This window comes from Triticum aestivum, chromosome 3D (assembly GCF_018294505.1).
Source record: "Triticum aestivum cultivar Chinese Spring chromosome 3D, IWGSC CS RefSeq v2.1, whole genome shotgun sequence".
NCBI lineage: Eukaryota > Viridiplantae > Streptophyta > Magnoliopsida > Poales > Poaceae > Triticum > Triticum aestivum.
Genome location: NC_057802.1, coordinates 478,022,336 through 478,046,054, shown reverse-complemented (window position 1 = coordinate 478,046,054; position 23,719 = coordinate 478,022,336).

Sequence of the window (23,719 nt, the reverse complement as noted above, 5' to 3'; positions counted from 1 at the left end):
AACGCGGTGCTCCCCAAGCTCGAGGCCACGCGCCCGCTCAAGTGGTCCCAATGCGCCATCACTTTCAACTCGGCAGATCAGCTCAAGTGCGCAGCGACCGACGGCGCCCTCCCGATGTTGTGTTCCCCAGTCATCAGCAATGTGCAGGTTACCAAGACCCTCATCGACGGCGGCGCAGGGCTCAACGTCCTGTCCGTCGACACGTTCGACAACCTCCAAGTGCCGTATGAGCAGCTCCAGCCTACTAAACCTTTCTCAGGAGTGACCGACGGTTCCACCACACCGATAGGGCAGGTTCGCCTGCCTGTCACCTTCGGAGAGCGCAAGAATTACCGCACCGAGCTCATCGACTTCAACGTCGCGCACATCCGCCTGCCGTACAACGCCATCCTCGGGTATCCGGCCCTGGCCAAGTTCATGGCAGTCACCCATCACGGCTACAACGTCCTTAAGATGCTAGGAAGTGGAGGAATTATCACGGTCCCGTGTGAAGAGAGAGATGCGGTGTGCTCCCTTGAGCGCGCCTTCCAAGCTGCAGCAATCGACGACCCCGACAGCAGAAGTGAGGGCCCTCCGGAGGCCATCCCCAAGAAGAAGCAGTTGCGCCGCGCAGGACCTCAGGAGGATGGCGTCACGGCAGGAGCCTCATCAGGATCAGTGTCCGTCCCAGGGGCGCCTCCCTCCATCGCATAGGAAGGCGCGCCCGGCGCCCTCCTCGGACAGGGCTCGGGGGCTCTCTTCTGGAGGGCCTCAGACCTTGCCAACCTCACGAGGGAGGCCTTTGGGCACCACTTGGAGGCGTGCTTCGCGGCACGTGTCCCTCAGGAGAGCACAGGGCAAGGAGTGCCCACCACTCAGGAGTTCATCACCAAGACCACTCAGGAACTGCAAGACACAAGAGCCATGCGCGGCGACAGCCGCTCACGAGGCGCAGCTCCCCATCTTGGCGAGGATGCTGGGCTGCGTGTCTGCATCGACGTCCCCGGGCTCAACAGGGTCGCATCTCAGGAGCGCTTCTGGCCATCGCGTGTGGGCCGCTGCGAGGGCCCGCCACACAGCTACGTTCGCATGCCCTTCGGCTTGCCGAGCATGGCGTCAACCTATCAGCGCAACATGCGGTGAGTCCTGGCGGCTCAGGAGGCCAGGTACCACGCCGTCCTGGAGGAAATGGAGACGGTCTTCAGGGAACCTCCCGAGCCCCCAGAGCCTCCCGAGGCTCAGGGCTCCGGTGGCTCATGAGGAGTCATTTCTTCGGCGCACGCCTTCAGCTGCACCAACTCTACTTCGTCTACAGAACCAGGTGACATCTTCCAAGCTCGTTTAGCTAGGAGCGCCCCTCTGGCTGCATCATTCCCAGGCCCCGTGGGTCCGTCCCTGTGGCATGTATCCCTTTTCCTTATGTCTTTAGCTTACCTTGCTAGGGGCGCCCCTCGGGCTGCATCATCCCCAAGCCGCTCGAGCCGGACCCAGTGGCATGTATCTTCCTGTATTTACCTAAGCTAATCTGCTTTCCATGCTTAACCTGCCCACGGCTATCACCTGCTCGACCATCGCCTCCCACGGGGGCCTTCTCACAGGCACGGTGCTGGTGCATGGGTCCGTCCCTGCCACGTCGACAAATCTGAGCGGCCGAGCTCTGGCTCGCGGCACGCCCCGCGCACGTCACCTCACCAGGCCCTCAGTGCCTTCACTTCATCCAGAGCAACCAGCGGCAGGCTGACAGCTGTAACGGCAAACCATGTTTCTGCTTGTGCCTGTTCACAGGAATCCCAGGGGAAGGATAGCAGGCGGCACCACGAGTCTCTTTTTCTCTCGTGCAATTTGCTTGCGCGTTAAAAGGGGGGGCTCCTGAGCATCGCGACTCAGGAGCTCTTACTGGCTCTCCAGCCCTCACCCCCTATCCTTGACTATGGCATCGCGACCTGGCATACCAGCGGCGGCTGAGCTCGCTCGAGGGCCGGGACCTGAGGACACAGAGCACTAAGGAGAGCATGGGGAGGGAAACTCGTATGGGCTGGCCTGGCTATGCCGCACAAGTTGGCGCGCAGGCCTAGCGCACCATCAGGAATCGCCGCGAAGTCAACAAGATAAGTCCCGCTCTCGGATTAGAGAAATGTTTGGACCTAATGGTCACTCACGCCTTGCTGCAACCCCGTTACAGCCACATCGACTCCCTTTCTCGCCTTACCATGGCTACTTGAGCGCTAAGGGGGACCTCTTGAGCATCGCGCCTCAGGGGCTCTTACTGGACCTCGGGCCGCACACCTCCTGGCCTTGACCACGGCACGCGACCTGGCATAGTAGCGACGGCTGTAGCCTGCCTGGGGACCGGGACCTGTCAGCGTAGAGCAACAAGCTATCGCGAGGAAAGAAAGGGGGACTGAGCCTTAACGGGACATGCGTTCACCAAATTCTCATAACAGGGAAGATAGGCACAAAAGACATTACAGACCCTTACATGCCCCCATGGGGTAATTCATGATTCTTCACAGGGAACAAAAGCTAAAACTAAGGGGGGTCCTATCTACACCCTCCCGTGGCAGACGCCATCATCAACAGTGGGCCACGGGAGGCCGGCGCCAACCCCATCCAGATCAGCGACGGCCGGACGCTGCGGCTCTGCTCCGAGCGCGGCGAGAGCTCGGGGGCACGTAGCTGTCATCGCTCGTCTCCGGAGTCTCATAGAGGTTAGGAGAGCTGCTGGACTCCCAAGGGTTGCTGCTGCTGGAGCGGCCGTGAGCGGAGCGCGCGTCAGCTTGACGCTCCTCTTTGGAGCAGCGCTCCAGGCGGCGGCCCTCAGCATCAAAGACCTTGAAGAAGAGCGTGGAGACGCCGTCGAACTCAAAGTGGATCGCGAGGGCACCCCTCGCACGGCAGACCCGCGCGATCTTGCCCCAACCGTGAGTCATGAAGATCTTGCCGGCGGGGAGCACTTCGATCTCTGCTCCGGTCGCCGGGGCGCTACAGTCGGCGTGCTGCAATTAGAGCTCGAGAGGCCCCCTCGGCGGCATCACGTCAGAGAAGAACCATGGGAAGCGGATCCAGGAGCTTGGAGGCATCGGCGCCCACAACACCAGCTCGCGCGAGGAGTCCGTGGCATGGATTCCGGGGGCGACGGCGCGCGTCGCTGAGGCGCGGCGACCCCGGACGCGGCATGGGCAGCGCTACTCGTCGCTCCGTCCTCCCGAGCCCTCGGCTCGGGCGTACAAGGGTAGCGGGTACCCCGGAGGAGGCTGCTCGCACCAAGGCCTCGTCACCACCTGCATCACCACTTCAACACGATGGTGGACCAACCTCTTCTTCGGCGAAAGTGGCCCCAGGTCATCCCGGGGAACCTTTCCATTCTCTTCGGCAGAAAGCCTTCTGATAGGCGCCATTCTTGTTAGCAGTGGAGCAAGGAGGAAGAAGCAAGCAAGCGAGGAAGAGATGGGCGACGGGGGCTCCGCCCCCCTCCTCATTTATAACGGAAGAAGACCAACCGGCGCCTCCCACGATCGCAGGTAATGATGGTTTTCCTTGCATGTCGCAGGGACTTGTCAAGTCAAGCAGTTGCCAAGGCAGCGTGGGGAAGCGGAGACGCCCACGTCCAATCAACCGCCACGCGTCAATCGAGGCCGCAGGCTTTTGGGGTCCGCGGTGCTCCGTACTTGACCCTTGGCTTCGCCGCGAAGCCAAGCCCGAGCGCACCTTGGGCCCGGGGGCTACTGTCGGCGTCCTGGGAATGGAGGTCCCCAGACTTGCCGCCTGCGGCCCACGGCATGGCTAAGTCAGCAGGCCGTACGACCCATCTTCACCAACAAGGCATCCAAGACCCTCGCGAGGGGCCAAGCCTCGCGAGGCGGACAATGCAAGACCTCCTCAGGAGTGGCCTAGTCAGGCAGGCTCGCGAGGAGCGGAGATATCAAGGCGGGGCAAACCTCACGAGGCTCTCATGACGTGAGCCATGACGATTAACACCAGGCGGGCGCCAGGCGGGCGCCAGCGCGCGCAGCGTCCTTGTTTCCTCTTTGGTGCTAAGGAGGCCAGCGCGGGCGAGGAGTACCGAGGCATCAGGTAAAGGTTGCTATATCAGTGCAACAAGACTAAGACCAGGAGGACGGCAAGGCGGAGGTCGTCGTGGAGCCCAAGACGGCGTCACCACCAGAACCTTTCGCAGGCGAAGACCACTTTTGTCAGGATAGCTTGTACTAGCTGTCCCCCTTCAAATTCGCCCGCCGTTGTTGGCTCCCTTCCCGCTCAATATTTGGGAAGAGGGATGTAAGCCCTGCAGTCTTCCAGGTCAAAAAAATATTTGGGAAGAGGACCAGGGCCTATATAAGTAGAGCTAGCTACCACAGTAGGGGGATCCCGGATCGAGCAGTTCATCCAGCTCTCACCCGCTAAGTCACCAAGCACAAGAACACCTCAACCTCAGGAGGCTGTTCTTCCCCTTGTACTGTTCATCATCAGCCCAAGAGGCAATCCACCACCACCACACTGGAGTAGGGTATTACACCACAATGGTGGCCCGAACCTGTATAAATCCCGTGTCTTTTTGTGTTGCGAGTTCGTCGAGTTCGTCCGCTAGATCTTAGCAAGCTAGGGCGTAGATTGGTAGGAGGGAAAGACTTCGCGCGCACCCCAGTGTTCGAACCTTAAGGGTTTTCCGGAACCCCACATCCAAAAGTAAGAGCCTCTCTTGTGGAGTTTCCACAAGGGAAGTCGTCATCGGCACTGCTTGTAGAAGATGCTACGGGAGATCATGAACCTATCCAAGAACAAGATCAAGTCCCTCATATTCCCGAGCAAGATCAAGGGAAAGCTCAGTCAAATGGTGAAGAACCAATTATTGAGACTCAAGATCAAACCCAATCACTATTCCCAATGAACAAGAACTTGTGGTTGCAAAGAGAAGGGTGTCTCCAAGGCTAAAACAATCTCAAGGACAAGTTTCTTCATCAAGTCCAAAACCAAGTGAAGAAGAGCTTGCAATCAAAGAGCAAAAGGTGGCCGCCAAGCTAAAGCATCTTCAACATCTAACCGAGAACATCTATGGAAGCATCAAAAAGGGGGTAACTACTCGTAGACGTTTGGCAAACTTTTGTGAGCATCACTCGTTTGTCTCTTGTGTTGAGCCCCTTAAGCTAGAAGATTCTTGACCACCCGGATTGGGTAGAGTCCATGCATGAAGAACTCAACAACTTCACCCGCAACAAAGTGTCGACCCTTGTGGAAAGACCCAAAGAGCATCATAATGTCATTGGGACAAGGTGGAGCTTCAAGAACAAACAAGATGAACATGGACAAGTAATAAGGAACAAGGCAAGGTTAGTGGCACAAGGTTTCACCCAAGTTGAAGGTTTGGACTTCGGTGAAACTTTTTCCTCCATTGCCCGTCTTGAATCTATTCGCATCTTGCTTGCATATGCATCTCATCATGATTTTAAATTATATCAAATGGATGTGAAGAGTGCATTTCTTAATGGTCCGCTTAAGGAGTTGGTGTATGTCAAGCAACCTCCCGGTTTCGAAGACCCCAATCATCCCTCTCATGTTTATGAACTCCATAAGGCGCTATATGGTCTTAAACAAGCACCTCGTGCTTGGTATGATCATCTTACGGCGTTCCTAAGCGGGAAGGGGTTCCAAATTGGGGTAATAGATTCCACTCTCTTCACAAAGAGAGTAAAAGAAGAATTGTTTGTGTGCCAAATATATGTTGATGATATATCTTTGGGTCCACTAACTATGCTATTAATGTTGAGTCTGAGAATCTTATGACTAAGGAATTTGCTATGAGCATGATGGGAGAATTGAAGTTCTTCCTCGGTTTTCAAGTGAACCAATTGAGAGGAGGAACCTTCATCAACCATTTTCTTTATATTCAAGACATGCTCAAGAGGTTCAAAATGCAAGATGTAAAGCCCATGAAGACATCCATGCCCACTAATGGCCAACTTCATCTTGATCCCAATGGTAAAGAAGTGGATCAAAAGGTATATCACTCTATGATCGGTTCCTTGCTTTACCTTTGTGCATGTAGACCGGATATTATGTTGAGTGTGTGTATGTGTGAAAGATTTCAATCCGCTCCTAAGGAGAGCCACTATTCGGCAGTGAAAAGAATCCTTCGATATTTGGTTCATACCCCAAACTTGGGCCTTTGGTATCCCAAAGGATCATATTTTGAGTTAATGGGATACTCGAATTCGGATTGGGCCGGAGACAAGGTTGACCGCAAGTCCACTTCCGGTTCATGTCAATTCCTAGGGAGATCTTTGGTAAGTTGGTCTTCAAAGAAGCAAAATTGTATATCTCTCTCAACGGCCGAAGCCGAGTACATTGCCGCCAGAAGTTGTTGTGCTTAGTTATTATGGATGAGGCAAACTTTACTGGATTATGGTGTCAAATGTGACAAAGTGCCTCTTTGGTGCGACAATAAAAGTGCAATCAAGATCGCCGAGAACCCAGTTCAACACAGCAAGACCAAGCATATTGAGATTCGTCATCACTTCATTAGGGATCATGTGGCCAAGGGAAACATTGAACTACCCCATGTCAACACTGAGAATCAACTAGTCGATATCTTAACCAAGCCACTTGAAGAAGCAAGATTCCGTGAGTTAAGGCATGAGCTAAATATCGTGGATATAAGTAACTTGGGTTTAAATTCTTGCTCATGCACACATACCCATATAATATCTTGCTTAGATGTAGGCACATGTCTAGGGGGAGCTAGCTCAACTCATGAGTTATCTTATCCTAGAAGTGCATAAATCGAACAAAGTCTTTCACATTAGCTACTTATAGGTGGCACTTGTGCTTCAAAGATGAGTATTGGTCTTGGGCCCAAGGTTCATATCTTCGTGTTGCCATACCAAACAAACTCAAACATGGTGGCCTCGGCCACCGCTCCCTTGAGGGGTTTGTCCATTCTCTTGTGTGTGTTGTTTTTGGCCTTCCTTTGTTTTTTCTCGGTGCTTTGTCTTGGTTTTGTGTTCTTTCTCTTCTTGTACAAGTGCTCCATATATTCCCTTCTCATAGTGATAGGTTTTCTCTCGCGACGTATTCAGAAATCTAGACCGAAATGCCTCGAAAAGACCTGGTAAGATTTGTCACTCAGCCATACCTTCAAAAAGCACTCGTGGTCGAAATTCCTGAATACCCCGTGTGCACGGGCTTGTACCGTGCGCATGGGTCCCCCGTGCCCACGGGCTCTGTACCGTGCGCAGGGGGCTCTCTTAGCCTGTGCGCATGGGGTCTGCGGTTCCAGGCCCTGAAGAGGTGGGGCGTGGGGGGGGGGTTCATTCCCACCCAGTCGCCCCCTCCACACCCCTGGACTCCTCCAGGACCGCCGTCGTGCCTTCCCTCGCTGGTGCTCCTCCGGGCACCGTCAGGCTTCGTTGCTCCGTGGAAATTGTGCGGGATGGGGTCCTCCTCCGGTATCTCCCCTTCCCTTGTTCATTCCTTTCCTTCATGGATGAATCTCTAGCTTTTAAGGTTTCTAGTTTTTCCTAGATTAGGGTGGTTGCTCCTCCTTTGTAGGACTAATTTAGGTGCAAAATCCTTAGGGTTCCTCTGCCGCACCCACTCCCAGATCTCGATCTGGAAGTGGCTGCCGCTGGGGAACCCCCGTGTCCATGGGGTGTTTGACCCCCATGCGCACGGGGCCCCGTGCCTACGGTCGTGTATCGTGTGCATGGGACCCCCGTGCCCACGGGGTCTAACCCCCCCCCCCTTCGCACGGGGTATACAGGAACTTTTGCGTAGGTTTTGTTCTACTCCTCTGCCACTATCTCAAGCACTTGTACTCATTTGTGTTTTTTTTGCATTGTGTTGTTGGGTGTTTGTGTGTGTTTTCCGCTGACAAGAGGGCCGAGCTCCGTCGCAAGCGCCCAAAGGCAGGTTCCAGGGAGTTCACTATTGCTCGTCGCCAGCCATCTGAGGGCATTGGCTAGGGTCAGGTTTAGGCCAGGGTCGTGTTCGCCATGCTGCCACCAAGCAGCCCGTTGTTGAGGCCACCGATGATTCAGAGGAAGAATATGACTCTCAAGAAGATGCTCACTATGTCAACCCCGCAGATGCTGAGATAGAGGCCGAGGATGATCTTGTTGATGAGAATGATGACAATGAGGAAGAGATGTCTAGTCCCAAGCAAGCCATCCCCGGTGGGTGGGATCTGAGGGGGATGCCTCTTTCAGAGTGGTCCAAGCCAGAGATTTGGGCTGAGAGGCAGAATCATCCATATGCAGCTGCCACTGGTTTGGGGGTTGATCCCCGGTTCAATAATGAGTTTCAGCAGAGAGTGTACCATGAGCTTCTCATGAACAAGGGCAAGAAGTTTGCTCCTCACAGGCAAGTGAATGTTGAGAGTCTCCATGATAATGATCACCTCTATCCTGGCATATATTCTGCTCTTGCAAGGTTGGGCCTTATTGATTTTGTCACCTTAAACCATCCATACAATGAGGATCTGGTAATGCAGTTCTTTGCCACCATGTTCTTCTCCAATGACTATGCTTGCACACTCACATGGATGTCTGGAACACATCGGTGTTCTGCTCCTATGGCCAAGTTTACTGAGATCATTCCCTATCCGTTCTTTGATGAGGAAGCGGCATCTGATGAGTTTGGCAGGGTTCGTGACAGTGGGCAACGCACTAAGGATGAGATTGCCTTCGCCTACAAGCAAGAAAATTCGTTTGTCACTGGTTCCATCAAAGACCTTGTGCCTCTCTATGATACGATGCGCCATATCCTGAGGTACACTCTCACGCCAAAGGCCGGTGATTCTCACAACATAAGGAGTTCCATGTTGGATGTCTTTGTGTATCTGCATAGGAAGAAGAAAGTGGATGTTCTGGATTTCATGTTCTATGAGCTCCGTCATTGTGTGCAAGAGAACAAGTCCTTGATCTATGCTCCGTTCATCCAGGCATTGATTGAGTCCGTCTGCCCAGCTAAGTATATTTCTCAGTACAAGACTTATGTTCCAAAGTGCAACTCCAACTGGACCCTAGATGCTCCTGCTCCATATGTGCCTACCAAGAAGAGGCGCAACCCTAGGCCTGAGGATCGCACCACATACACCCCTGGCATGTCCTCCACCGCTCGGATTCCTCGTGGTAAGGGCAAGAAGGTAGATTCTGAGGCCGTTTTCACCAAGGGAGAGAAGAAGACCTTGTTCAAGACCATGAGCAACTTGTTCAAGATGTGTCAGTCCATTCAGCGTCGTCAGGTTAAGGAGGTCAACAAGGATAAGCTCTTGCGGCGTGAGATGAAGGCAGAGAGGTCTGCGGCTGGTGAGGCAATTGTCTCAGGGTCCGAGGACAAGGACAATGAGGCCATGGCTCGTTCCTTTCCGATGGCAGGATGGCGTTTTGATGATGATGATGATGCCTCGAGCGCTCCTCCTCTTGCCTAGTGGGTTTGTGTGTCGCCATTTGTCTCCTTTTTGTTGTCTTGATGACAAAGGGGGAGAAGTGGTGGTGGTGGTGCTCTTTAGTGTGTGTTGAGATCTCAAGGCCTCATGTTTTCTCTGCTTTGTTGGTCGTGTTTTAGTTGGCTTGAGATACTCTTATTTCTTTCCGCAGTGTGTGGTTGTGGGCTACTTGCATGTGCTCGTGAGACTCTAGCATTTATCTTAAACCTTATGCAATGGTCGTATCATGCTTATTATCTTGTTTACTTTGTGCCTCACGATATTTGCTCACCACACCATTTCATGAGATCCAGGCACCGTTATAGGTTTAATATGTTGATCTCATGTCTTGACAATATTGATCTTGGGGGAGCCTCTTCTGTGTGTACTTGATGCCTTCTCATGCATATATTTTATCCGGGCACGCATATAGCGGGAGCTTCTATGATCAATCATTGTCTAATGGCCATTTAAAATTTTCATATCCTTATGCCATGTTCTAACCACGTTGTCATCAATGCACCAAAAAGGGGGAGATTGAAAGTGCATTTGGCACTTAAACTATATTTTGGTGTGATGACAATGTGGTTAGTGAAACTAATACCGGGTGCTAAAGTTTATCTCAGGATATTGGTTCCATATTGCGTTCGATGGAGATGTGCGACCCGCAATTCAAAAAGATCAAAGGCGTGGTCTACTGGCGTTTCGAAGCTTTATTTTTTGGTTCGATTCAAGTCGTAGGAAAGACCATACTATTAAGAGGGGTCTGAGGAAGTGTGTCGTGTGGGAATGCTATTGCCAAAACCTATACACCTAGCCTACCTACTCCCACCACCCACCTATCCATTTTGTGATGTCGGGTACCCAGAATGCTTGCAACAGAATGTTTCTGGATACCCCGTGTGCACGGCATCTTTTGACCCCCGTGCGCACGAGGTAGTCAGAAACTCTCTGTGTACCCCGTGCACACGGGGTCATTTGACCCCCGGGCGCATGGGGTGCTGGCAAACTCTCTGAGTACCCCGTGCGCACGGGTTCTTTTGACCCCCGTGCGCACGGGGTGGTGCGTATGTCTCTGAGTACCCCGTGCGCACGGGGCTGACTTAGCCCGTGCGCACGGGGTCCAACGGGCAAAAATGGCAACCCACTCAAGAACACTATATAAGCCCCCCTTCTTCCTCCCCCATCCCTAACCCTAATGTCTTGTTGATCTCCACTATTGCTACACCTCATTTTGCTCAATACTCTCAATCCCTCCACCCAAACTTGTTGAAACTTTGGGGATTAGGAGAGCAAGACCCAATCTACATCTTGACCAAACCAAATCGCGTTCCCCGCAACATTTCTTACCCATTGACTTGTTACTCTTGGAGCTTGGGCTCCTAGGCGGTTAGAGGCTCCTCCGGAAGCTTCCTTGCTTGTGGTGTGCTCCGGAGAAGTTTGTAAAGGTGTGGTGGTCGCCTTCAAGACCAACCCTGAGTGATTCGAGGTTCATCCGTTGGGGGTGACTCGAAAGAGACTACGGCGAGCCTTCATGGCGCTTGATAACCCACAAGTATAGGGGATCAATTGTAGCCTCTTTCGATAAGTAAGAGTATCGAACCCAACGAGGAGCTAAAGGTAGAACAAATATTCCCTCAAGTTCTATCGACCACCGATACAACTCTACGCACGCTTGACGTTCGCTTTACCTAGAACAAGTATGAAACTAGAAGTACTTTGTAGGTGTTTTTGGATAAGTTTGCAAGATAATAAAGAGCACGTAAATATAAAGTAGGGGCTGTATAGATAAAGACACAACTAAATTAGTTTTAGTAAAGAGCTTTTTGTCACGAGAAAGTTATTTGTCCCTAGGCAATCGACAACTAGACCGGTAATTGTTACTGCAATTTTATTTGAGGGAGAGGCATAAGCTAACATACTTTCTCTACTTGGATCATATGCACTTATGATTGGAACTCTAGCAAGCGCCCGCAAATACTAAAGATCATTAAGGTAAAACCCAACCATAGCATTATAAGGCATCAAGTCCTCTTTACTCCCATACGCAAACAACCTACTTACTCGGGTATGTGCTTCTGTCACTCACGCCACCCACCATAAGCAAATCATGAACATATTACAAACCCTACAGCGGGGATCCCTCACGCTTGCGCGACACGGAGAGCACCATAGGACAGCACCAATAATAAAACATGCAACTCAAACCAATCACGATCATCAATTAACCCATAGGACAAAACGGATCTACTCAAACATCATAGGATAGCCATACATCATTGGGAAATAATATATAGCGTTGAGCACCATGTTTAAGTAGAGATTCCAGCGGGTAAAAGAGGGGATACACCGCTGCATAGAGGGGGGAAGAGTTGGTGATGACGGCGGTGAAGTTGTTGGTGTAGATTGCGGTGATGATGATGGCCCCGGCGGCGTTCCGGTGCCACCGTAAGCTAGGGGGAGAGAGCCCCCCTCCTTCTCCTTCTTCCTTGACCTTCTCCCTAGATGGGAGAAGGGTTTCCCCTCTGGTCCATGGTCTCCATGGCGTGGGAGGGGCGAGAGCCCCTCCGAGATTGGATCTGTCTCTCTGTCTCTCTCTGTTTCTGCGTTCCTCGCTTCTGCCCTTTCACCGTTTCTTATATATCCGGAGATCCGTAACTCCGATTGGATTGAAACCTTCGCAAAGATTTTTTTTCCTGAAAATTAGCTTTCTTGCGGCCAAAGAAGAGCAGCAACCGCCTTACGGGGTGCCCACGAGGGTCAGGGGCACGCCCAAGGGGGCAGGCGCGCCCCCTGCCTCGTGGCCCCCTCGGGCACCGTCTCGCATTGATTCTTCTACCCATATTTCACAAATATTCCAAAAATATTCTTCGTCCGTTTTTATCCCGTTTGGACTCTGTTTGATATGGGGTTTCTGCGAAACATAAAACATGCAACAAACAGGAACTGGCACTGGGCACTGCATCAATATGTTAGTCCCAAAAATAGTATAAAAAGTTGCCAAAAGTATATGAAATTTGTAGAATATTGGCATGGAACAATCAAAAATTATAGATACGACGGAGACGTATCAGCATCCCCAACCTTAATTCCTGCTCGTCCTCGAGTAGGTAAATGATAAAAAGATAATTTTTGATGTGGAATGCTACCTAGCATAATCTTGATCATATATCTAATCATGGCATGAATATTAAGACACGAGTGATTCAAAGGAATAGTCTATCATTTGACATAAAAACAATAATAATTCGGGCATCCCAGCAAGCAATCATGTCTTTCAAAATATCAATGCTAAAGAACGCTATCCCTACAAAATCATATAGTCTTTTATGCTCCTTTTTCTTAACACAAGGTACCCCTCATGCCTATCCCGGTGTCAGCCAAGCAATTGGTTCATACTTTTTAACGCGCTTCAACTTTTTCAACCTTCACGCAATACATGAGCGCAAGCCATGGATATAGCACTATAGGTGGAATAGAGTATGATGGTGGAGGTTGTGTGGAGAAGACAAAAAAGGGAGAAAGTCTCACATCGACGCAGCTAATCAATGGGCTATGGAGATGCCCATCAATTGATGTCAATGCGAGGAGTAGGGATTGCCATGCAACGGATGCACTAGAGCTATAAGTGTATGAAAGCTCAAACTGAAACTAAGTGGGTGTGCATCCAACTTGCTTGCTCATGAAGACCTCGGGCATTTGAGGAAGCCCATCATCGGAATATACAGCCAAGTTCTATAATGAAAATTCCCACTAGTATATGAAAGTGATAACTCAAGAGACTCTCTATATGAAGAACATGGTGCTATTTGAAGCACAAGTGTGGTAAAAGGATAGTAACATTGTCCCTTTTATTCTTTTCTTTTTTCTTTTTTTCTCCTTTTTTGGCGGGCTTCTTTGGCCCCCTCTTTTTTATTTAGGCTTCTTTGGCCTCTTTTTTCAGGACAATGCTCTAATAATGATGATCATCACACTTCTATTTACTTACAACTCAATATTACAACTCGATACTAGAACAAAGATATGACTCTATATGAATGCCTCCAGCGGTGTACCGGGATGTGCAATGATCTAGCATAGCAATGACATCAAAAAAATGGACAAGCCATGAAAACATCATGTTAGCTATCTTACGATCATGCAAAGCAATATGACAATAAATGCTCAAGTCATGTATATGATGATGATGGAAGTTGCATGGAAATATATCTCGGAATGGCTATGGAAATGCCATAATATGTAGGTATGGTTGTTGTTTTGAGGAAGATAAAAGGAGGCTTATGTGTGATAGAGCGTATCATATCACGGGGTTTGGATGCACCAGCGAAGTTTGCACCAACTCTCGAGGTGAGAAAGGGCAATGCACGGTACCGAAGAGGCTAGCAATGATGGAAGGGTGAGAGTGCGTATAATCCATGGACTCACATTAGTCATAAAGAACTCATATACTTATTGCAAAAGTTTATTAGCCCTCGAAGCAAAGTACTACTACACATGCTCCTAGGGGTAGGTTGGTAGGAGTTAACCATCGCGCGCCCCCGACCTTCACGCAAAGATAAACAATCAAAATACAATGCGCGCCAATTTGGTTACATAGTTAGTAGACCATACGTGCATGCTTCGGGAATCACAAACCTTAACACCAATATCCTTACTAAACACAACCATTTACTAGGACCTCCCACATATTATCATCTCTACATCGCAAAACTATTGCAAGGAATCAAACATATCATATTCAGTGATCTACAAGTTTTATGTAGGATTTTATGACTAACCATGTGAATGACCAATTCCTGTCATCTCTCCAAATGGATATAAGTGAAGCAAGAGAGTTTAATTCTTTCTACAAAAGATATGCCCACGCTCTAACAAATATAAGTGAAGCAAAAGAGCATTCTACAAATGGTGGTTTTCTATGTGAAGAGAAACAGGCAATCCAAACTTCAAATGATATAAGTGAAGCACATGAAGCATTCTATAAAGCCATACTCAAAAGATTTAAGTGAAGTGCAATGAGCATTCTATAAATCAACCATGGACTATCTCATACCAGCATGGTGCATAAAATAAAAGTGAAAACTAAATGCAAAAGACGCTCCAAGATTTGCACATATCGCATGAACGGAACGAATCCGAAAATATACCGATACTTGTTGAAGAAAGAGGGGATGCCTTCCGGGGCATCCCCAAGCTTAGACGCTTGAGTCTCCTTGAATATTTACTTGGGGTGACTTGGGCATCCCCAAGCTTGAGCTCTTGCCTCTCCTCCTTTTCCTCATATCGAGACCTTCTCGATCATCGAACACTTCATCCACACAAAACTTCAACAGAAAACTCGGTAAGATCCGTTAGTATAATAAAGCAAATCACTACTCTAAGTACTGTTGCAAACCAATTCATATTTTTTTTTGCATTATAGCTACTGTAATATAACTTTTCCATGGCTTAATCCACTGATAGAAATTGATAGTTTCATCAAAACAAGCAAACTATGCATCAAAAACAGAATCTGTCAAAAACAGAACAGTCTGTAGCAATCTGAACATTCACCATACTTCTGGTACACCAAAAATTCTACCAAAATTAGGAAACATAAACAATTTGTACAGAAAGACAGTGCAAAAAGTTTCAGAACCGTTTGACGTTCCAGTAAAAGTTTCTGTCCTGCACCATACAAACCAACAAGCATTGTAAACAACCTAAAGGCAAACCTTGGCACATTATTTTTATAATACAATGGAATTGTACAAGGGGATAATTATTTTTATTGAAAAGTTTCTGTAATTAAGATTCACAAAGTTTCCGTGAGCATGAACAAAGTTCAAGGAGCTCTCCCACTTCAACAATGCTTGTCTCTCTCACCTTCACTTTCCTTTTTGAAAAGTTTTTGGTTCCCCTCTTTATTTTTTTTGTTTTTAAACTTTATAAAAGCACTCAACAGAAAGAAATGACTCTCTAAAACTTCCGGGTTGTCTCCCGGGCAGCGCTTTCTTTAAAGCCATTAAGCTAGGCATATAGTGCTCAAGTAATGGATCCACCCGGATCCCAAGGTATATCAAAGCCAATTTTAATTAACAATGATTTGTAATTTAGTAGTGAGCACAAAGTAACATATAACATGCAACACCGAAGTCTAACTCTCTTCCTATGCATCGGCATGTCATAAAAGAACAACTCATGCACGCCAAGTAAAGGCCAATGCATAGTATAAGCAGTTTCTTGCAATTTTATCATATTGGAAACATAGAGAGGTGGAGATATAGTTCCTCTCTCATAATAATTGCAAGTTGGAGCAGCAAGCACATGCATATTATATCTATCAAAATTATCATGTGCAACGGTAAAAGGCAACCCATCAATATAATCCTTAATAAGCACAAACTTCTCCGATATAGTGTAGTCGGGAGAATTAAAAAAGATAATAGGACTATCATGCGTGGGTGCAATAGCAACAATTTCATGTTTAACATAAGGAAATATAGCAAGTTCATCTCCATAAGCATAATTCATATTGGCATCTTGGCCACAAGCATAGCAAGCATCATCAAAAAAGGGGTATTTCAAGAGAATCAACGGGATCGTAACAATCATCATAGCAATCATCCTTCGGTAAGCACGAAGGGAAATTAAACAATGTATGAGTTGAAGAGTTACTCTCATTAGAAGGTGGGTACGGGTAGCTAATCCTCTCTTCCTCCTTTTGTTCTTCGCTCTCCTCATCATCTTTTTCATCCAATGAGCTCACAGTTTCATCAATTTCTTCTTCCATAGAATCCTGCGAAATATTAGTCTCTTCTTGGACAGCGGAGACTTTCTCAATAAATGCATCAATATTGGAATTGTATTCATAATTCTCATAACAATATTTAAGTATAGCAAAATTTTCAGGTCTGTAAACAGCATCATCAAGATTTTCACACTTTTTAAACACAGATTCAATTTCATAAGCACCCATGAAAGCAACAAATTCTTCTATTTGTCCCACATCATAGTAATCATATATACCATTAGCATAAGAAGCTAAGGTTTCATTATCATTAAATTTGCATGAAAAGGGAAGGTGTGGAGCCTTCATCCTAGAGCAACAAGTATAATCATATCTCAAGCATAGTTCCCGAGCATACCAATGCAACATATGAATTTGATCCCATAATAGTTTCCCTTTTTGTGTCAAGCGATAATCCCTAAAGTATTCACGTTGATCCAACGTGTTTCCCATAACATAATTGAATGGGGTTTTCTCAGGATTATCAAAGTAGTACATAAATTTTTCACATAACCAGCATCGAGGGTTTTAGGAGGTTCCCCATCTCCATGAGTAGCAAGTACACCTAATTTTTTTGGTATTTCGTGTTCCATATCCATAACTAAAGATAGAGAACAACTAAGAACAACAAATAAAAATTACTTAGCGATAAAGCAAACAAGCACACATGAGAATATTCACCCCACGCTATGACTCCCCGGCAACGGCGCCAGAAAAAGGTCTTGATAACCCACAAGTATAGGGGATCAATTGTAGCCTGTTTTGATAAGTAAGAGTGTCGAACCCAACGAGGAGCTAAAGGTAGAACAAATATTCCCTCAAGTTCTATCGACCACCGATACAACTCTATGCACGCTTGACGTTCGCTTTACCTAGAACAAGTATGAAACTAGAAGTACTTTGTAGGTGTTTTTGGATAAGTTTGCAAGATAATAAAGAGCACGTAAATATAAAGCAGGGGCTGTATAGATAAAGAAACAACTAAATTAGTTTTAGTAAAGAGCTTTTTGTCACGAGAAAGTTATTTGTCCCTAGGCAATCGACAACTAGACCGATAATCGTTACTGCAATTTTATTTGAGGGAGAGGCATAAGCTAACATACTTTCTCTACTTGGATCATATGCACTTATGATTGGAACTCTAGCAAGCGTCCGCAACTACTAAAGATCATTAAGGTAAAACCCAACCATAGCATTATAAGGCATCAAGTCCTCTTTACTCCCATACGCAAACAACCTACTTACTCGGGTATGTGCTTCTGTCACTCACGCCACCCACCATAAGCAAATCATGAACATATTGCAAACCCTACAGCGGGGATCCCTCACGCTTGCGCGACACGGAGAGCACCATAGGACAACACCAATAATAAAACATGCAACTCAAACCAATCACGATCATCAATTAACCCATAGGACAAAACGGATCTACTCAAACATCATAGGATAGCCATACATCATTGGGAAATAATATATAGCATTGAGCACCATGTTTAAGTAGAGATTCCAGCGGGTAAAAGAGGGGATACACCGCTGCATAGAGGGGGGAAGAGTTGGTGATGACGGCGGTGAAGTTGTTGGTGTAGATTGCGGTGATGATGATGGCCCCGGCGGCGTTTCGGCGCCATCGGAAGCGAGGGGGAGAGAGCCCCCTCCTTCTCCTTCTTCCTTGACCTTCTCCCTAGATGGGAGAAGGGTTTCCCCTCTGGTCCATGGTCTCCATGGCATGGGAGGGGCGAGAGCCCCTCCGAGATTGGATCTGTCTCTTTGTCTCTCTCTGTTTCTGCGTTCCTCGCTTCTGCCCTTTCACCGTTTCTTATATATCCGAAGATCCGTAACTCCGATTGGATTGAAACTTTCGCCAAGATTTTTTTCAAAAATTAGCTTTCTTGCAGGCAAAGAAGAGCAGCAACCGCCTTACGGGGTGCCCACGAGGGTCAGGGGTGAAGGAAATATGCCCTAGAGGCAATAATAAAGTTATTATTTATTTCCTTATTCTCATGATAAATGTTTATTATTCGTTTAATGGGCCTACATGGGCCTTAGTGGAGAAGAGGAGAGGCGGCTAGGGCAGGCTGCGCGCCCCTCCCCCTCTAGTCCGAATTGGACAAGGAGGGGGGCGGCGCCCCCCTTTCCTTCCTCTCTCTCTCCTCTTTCCCCCTTCTCCTAATCCAACAAGGAAGGGAGGGAGTCCTACTCCCGGTGGGAGTAGGACTCCTCCTGGCGCGCCCCTTTCCTGGCCGGCCACCTCTCCCCCCTTGCTCCTTTATATACGGGGGCAGGGGGCACCCCAAAGACACAACAATTGATCATTGATCTTTTAGCCGTGTGCGGTGCCCCCCTCCACCATAGTCCACCTCGATAATATCGTAGCGGTGCTTAGGCGAAGCCCTGCGTCGGTAGAACATCATCATCGTCACCACACCGTCGTGCTGACGAAACTCTCCCTCAAAGCTCGGCTGGATCGGAGTTCGAGGGACGTCATCAAGTTGAACGTGTGCAGAACTCGGAGGTGCCGTGCGTTCGGTACTTGATCGGTCGGATCATGAAGACGTACGACTACATCAACCGCGTTGTGCTAACGCTTCCGCTTTCGGTCTACAAGGGTACGTGGACACACTCTCCCCTCTCGTTGCTATGCATCACCATGATCTTGCGTGTGCGTAGGAATTTTTTTGAAATTACTATGTTCCCCAACAGTGGCATCCGAGCCAGGTTTTATGCGTAGATGTCATATGCACGAGTAGAACACAAGTGAGTTGTGGACGATACAAGTCATACTGCTTACCAGCATGTCATACTTTGGTTCGGCGGTATTGTTGGATGAAGCGGCCTGGACCGACATTACGCGTACGCTTACGCGAGACTGGTACTACCGACGTGCTTTGCACACAGGTGGCTAGCGGGTGTCAGTTTCTCCAACTTCAGTTGAACCGAGTGTGGCTACGCCCGGTCCTTGAGAAGGTTAAAACAGCACTAACTTGACGAACTATCGTTGTGGTTTTGATGCGTAGGTAAGATCGGTTCTTGCTCAGCCCGTCAGCCATGTAAAACTTGCAACAACAAAGTAGAGGACGTCTAACTTGTTTTTGCAGGGCATGTTGTGATGTGATATGGTCAAGGCATGATGCTAAATTTTATTGTATGAGATGATCATGTTTTGTAACCGAGTTATCGGCAACTGGCAGGAGCCATATGGTTGTCGCTTTATTGTATGCAATGCAATCGCCCTGTAATGCTTTACTTTATCACTAAGCGGTAGCGATAGTCGTAGAAGCATAAGTTGGCGAGACGACAATGATGCTACGATGGAGATCAAGGTGTCGCGCCGGTGACGATGGTGATCATGACGGTGCTTCGGAGATGGAGATCACAAGCACAAGATGATGATGGCCATATCATATCACTTATATTGATTGCATGTGATGTTTATCTTTTATGCATCTTATCTTGCTTTCATTGACGGTAGCATTATAAGATGATCTCTCACTAAATTATCAAGGTATAAGTGTTCTCCCTGAGTATGCACCGTTGCTAAAGTTCTTCGTGTTGAGACACCACGTGATGATCGGGTTACGTTCAAATACAACGGGTGCAAAACAGTTGCACACGCGAATATTCAGGTTAAACTTGACGAGCCTATCATATAATAGATATGGCCTCGGAACACTGAGAGCGAAAGGTCGAGCGTGAATCATATAGTAGATATGATCAACATAGTGATGTTCACCATTGAAACTACTCCATCTCACGTGATGATCGGACATGGTTTAGTTGATATGGATCACGTGATCACTTAGAGGATTAGAGGGATGTCTATCTAAGTGGGAGTTCTTAAGTAATTTGATTAACTGAACTTTAATTTATCATGAACTTAGTCATGATAGTATTTTGCAAATAATGTTGTAGATCAATAGCTCGCATTGTTGCTTCCCTATGTTTTATATGTGTTCCTAGAGAAAACTAAGTTGAAAGATGATAGTAGCAATGATGCGGACTGGGTCCGTGATCTGAGGTTTATCCTCATTGCTGCACAGAAGAATTATGTCCTTGATGCACCGCTAGGTGACAGACCTATTGCAGGAGCAGATGCAGACGTTATGAACGTTTGGCTAGCTCAATATGATGACTACTTGATAGTTTAGTGCACCATGCTTAACGGCTTAGAATCGGGACTTCAAAGACGTTTTGAACGTCATGGACCATATGAGATGTTCCAGGAGTTGAAGTTAATATTTCAAGCAAATACCCGAGTTGAGAGATATGAAGTCTCCAACAAGTTCTATAGCTAAAAGACGGAGGAGAATAGCTCAGGCAGTGAGCATGTGCTCAGATTGTCTGGGTACTACAATCGCTTAAATCAAGTGGGAGTTAATCTTCCAGATAAAATAGTGATTGACAAAGTTCTCTAGTCACTATCACCAAGTTACTAGAACTTCGTGATGAACTATAATATGCAAGGGATGAAGAAAACAATTCCCAACCTCTTCGCGATGCTAAAATCGGCGAAGGTAGAAATCAAGAAAAACATCAAGTGTTGATGGTTGACAAGACCACTAGTTTCAAGGAAAGGGGCAAAGGGAAGAAGGGGAACTTCAAGAAGAACGGCAAGCAAGTTGCTGCTCGAGTGAAGAAGCCCAAGTCTGGACCTAAGTCTGAGACTAAGTGCTTCTACTACAAAGGGACTGATCACTGGAAGCGGAACTACCCCAAGTAATTGGCGGATAAGAAGGATGGCAAAGTGAACATAGGTATATTTGATATACATGTTATTGATGTGTACTTTACTAGTGTTTATAGCAACCCCTCGGTATTTGATACTGGTTCAGTTGCTAAAAGTAGTAACTCAAAACGTGAGTTGCAAAATGAACAGAAACTAGTTAAGGGCGAGGTGACGATGTGTGTTGGAAGTGGTTCCAAGATTGATATTATCATCATCGCACAGTCCATATACTTTCGGGATTAGTGTTGAACCTAAATAAGTGTTATTTGGTGTTTGCGTTGAGCATGAATATGATTTGATCATGTTTATTGCAATACGGTTATTCATTTAAGTTAGAGAATAATTGTTGTTCTGTTTACATGAATAAAACCTTATATGGTTACACACCCAATGAAAATGGTTCGTTGGATCTCGATCGTAGTGATACACATATTCATAATATTGAAGCCAAAAGATGCAAAGTTAATAATGATAGTGCAACTTATTTGTGGCACTGCCGTTTAGGTCATATCAGTGTAAAGCGCATGAAGAAACTCCATACTGATAGACTTTTGGAACCACTTGATTATGAATCACTTGGTACTTGCGAACCGTGCCTCATGGGCAAGATGACTAAAACGCCGTTCTCCGGAACTATGGAGCGAGCAACAGATTTGTTGGAAATCATACATACAGATGTATGTGGTCCGATGAATGTTGAGGCTCGCGGCAGGTATCGTTATTTTCTCACCTTCACAGATGATTTAAGCAGATATGGGTATATCTACTTAATGAAACATGAGTCTGAAACATTTGAAAAGTTCAAAGAATTTCAGAGTGAAGTTGAAAATCATCGTAACAAGAAAATAAAGTTTATACGATCTGATAGTGGAGGAGAATATTTGAGTTACGAGTTTGGTCTTCATTTGAAACAATGCAGAATAGTTTCGCAACTCACGCCACCTGGAACACCACAGCGTAATGGTGTGTCCGGACGTCATAACCGTACTTTATGAGATATGGTGCGATCTATGATGTTTCTTACCAATCTACCACTATCATTTTGGGGTTATACATTAGAGACAACTGCATTCACGTTAAAAAGGGCACCATCTAAATCCGTTGAGATGACACCTTATGAACTGTGGTTTGGCAAGAAACCGAAGTTGTCGTTTCTTAAAGTTTGGGGTTGCGATGCTTATGTGAAAAAGCTTCAACCTGATAAGCTCGAACCCAAGTCGGAAAAATGTGTCTTCATAGGATACCCAAAAGAGACTGTTGGGTACACCTTCTATCACAGATCCGAAGGCAAGACTTTTGTTGCTAAATTTGGAATCTTTCTAGAAAAGGAGTTTCTCTCGAAAGAAGTGAGTGGGAGGAAAGTAGAACTTGATGAGGTAACTATACCTGCTCCCATATTGGAAAGTAGTTCATCACAGAAACCGGTTTCTGCGACACCTACACCAATTAGTGAGGAAGTTAATGATGATGATCATGAAACATCAGATCAAGTTGTTCCTGAACCTCGTAGGTCAACCAGAGTAAGATCCGCACCAGAGTGGTACGGTAATCCTGTTCTGGAGGTTATGTTACTGGACCATGATGAACCAACGAACTATGAAGAAGCGATGGTGAGCCCAGATTCCGCAAAATGGCTTGAAGCCATGAAATCTGAGATGGGATCCATGTATGAGAACAAAGTGTGGACTTTGGTTGACTTGCCCGATGATCGACAAGCCATAAAAATAAATGGATCTTCAAGAGGAAGACGGACGCTGATAGTAGTGTTACTATCTACAAAGCTAGAATTGTCGCATAAAGGTTTTCGACAAGTTCAAGGTGTTGACTATGATGAGAGTTTCTCATTCGTATCTATGCTTAAGTCTGTTCGAATCATGTTAGCAATTGCCGCATTTTATGAAATCTGGCAAATGGATAAACAAAACTGCATTCCTTAATGGATTTATTAAAGAAGAGTTGTATATGATGCAACAAGAAGGTTTTGTCAATCCTAAAGGTGCTAACAAAATATGCAAGCTCCAGCGATCCATCTATGGACTAGGGCAAGCATCTCGGAGTTGGAATATACGCTTTGATAAATTAATCAAATCATATAGTTTTATACAGACTTGAGGTGAAGCCTTTATTTACAAGAAAGTGAGTGGGAGCACTACAACATTTCTGATAAGTATATGTGAATGACATATTGTTGATCGGAAATAATGTAGAATTATTCTGCAAAGCATAAAGTAGTGTTTGAAAGGAGTTTTTTCAAAGAAAGACCTCGGTGAAGCTGCTTACATATTGAGCATCAAGATCTATAGAGATAGATCAAGACGCTTGATAAGTTTTTTCAATGAGTACATACCTTGACAAGATTTTGAAGTAGTTCAAAATAGAACAGTCAAAGAAAGAGTTCTTGCCTGTGTTGCAAGGTGTGGAATTGAGTAAGACTCAAAGCCCGACCACGGCAGAAGATAGAAAGAGAATGAAAGTCATTCCCTATGCCTCAGCCATAGGTTCTATAAAGTATGCCATGCTGTGTACCAGATCTATTGTATACCCTACACTGATTTTAGCAAGGGACTACAATAGTGATCAAGGAGTAGATCACTGAACAGTGGTCAAAATTATCCTTAGTGGAATAAGGATATATTTCTCGATTATGGAGGTGACAAAAGGACCATCGTAAAGGGTTACGTCAATACAAGTTTTGGCACTGATCCAGATGACTCTAAGTCTCAATCTGGATACATATTCAAAGTTGGAGCAATTAGCTAGAGTAGCTCCGTGCAGAGCATTGTTGACATAGAAATTTGCAAAATACATACGGATCTGAATGTGGCAG